Raw genomic sequence first — 302 nt, forward strand, 5'->3', positions numbered from 1 at the left:
AGGCACTTCCCTGCCTCTCCTTGTCGCGGTGGGCTTGTCTGCCTTGGAAGCGAGAGCGGGCTCGCGCCGCCGCCACCGCCGCCGCGCTCCCGTAGCTCTTGGGCTGACGGCCGCGGGCTCTGCCCGGGGATGGGGGAGGGGTGGTCCTGCGCCGCTGCGCGCTCCTCCTCCTCCCCCTCCCCACGCTGTTCCGATGCCCGGGCGGCTCTGCCCAATGAGGAGCGGCGTTGCTGGCAGGTGGGGAGTGTTTTTGTTTTGGGTTGAAGTTGAGGCTGAGAAGAGAGAAGAGCTAGCGACGAGCA

General features: G+C 68.5%; 1 protein-coding gene across 1 annotated transcript in view; it reads left to right on the forward strand.

Annotated features, from left to right (window-relative positions):
• FBXL20 (F-box and leucine-rich repeat protein 20) overlaps positions 1–302 on the forward strand; it is a 106,056-nt gene that overhangs the window by 460 nt on the left and 105,294 nt on the right. The gene's annotated exons all lie outside the window — the stretch shown is intronic.

Source organism: Bison bison, unplaced genomic scaffold, assembly GCF_000754665.1.
Source record: "Bison bison bison isolate TAMUID 2011002044 unplaced genomic scaffold, Bison_UMD1.0 scf7180017864180, whole genome shotgun sequence".
Classification (NCBI taxonomy): Eukaryota; Metazoa; Chordata; class Mammalia; order Artiodactyla; family Bovidae; genus Bison; species Bison bison.